This window comes from Guillardia theta, assembly GCF_000315625.1.
Source record: "Guillardia theta CCMP2712 unplaced genomic scaffold GUITHscaffold_39, whole genome shotgun sequence".
NCBI classification, from domain to species: domain Eukaryota; class Cryptophyceae; order Pyrenomonadales; family Geminigeraceae; genus Guillardia; species Guillardia theta.
In genome coordinates this window covers 1-442 of record NW_005434635.1, presented here as the reverse complement: position 1 = coordinate 442, position 442 = coordinate 1, and positions in this window count along the sequence as shown.

Here is a 442-nt window from a genome sequence, read left to right as displayed (position 1 = left end):
CCGGGAGGCTACTGCAGCAGCGCGGCAGACTGCGGCGGGGAGGAGCGGGGAGAGTGTCGGGAGGGGAGGTGCGAGTGCAAGGGAGGCTTCGGAGGCCGGACCTGCTCGCCTTGCCGGGAGGACCAGTACGGGGCGAGCTGCGAGGCGGGCTGTACGGTAGACGGCAACTGCAGCGGGCACGGCCGGTGCCAAGGAGCCGACGGGTCTTGCATGTGAGTAGCGACGGTAGCCAGAGGCAGACCAAGACAGGCAGGCAGGCAGGCAGGCAAGAGGGTCGCAGGCAGGCAGGCAAGAGGGGCGCAGGCAGGCAGCAAGACAGGCAGGCAAGGCTGCGCAAAGTCAGGAGCAAGCGTGCGGCAGAGGGTCGAGAGTAGCAGGACGGGGTAGGGCGAGGGCGGGGCAGAGGCCCAAACGACTTGACCACTGATTCGGCTTGTTGCAG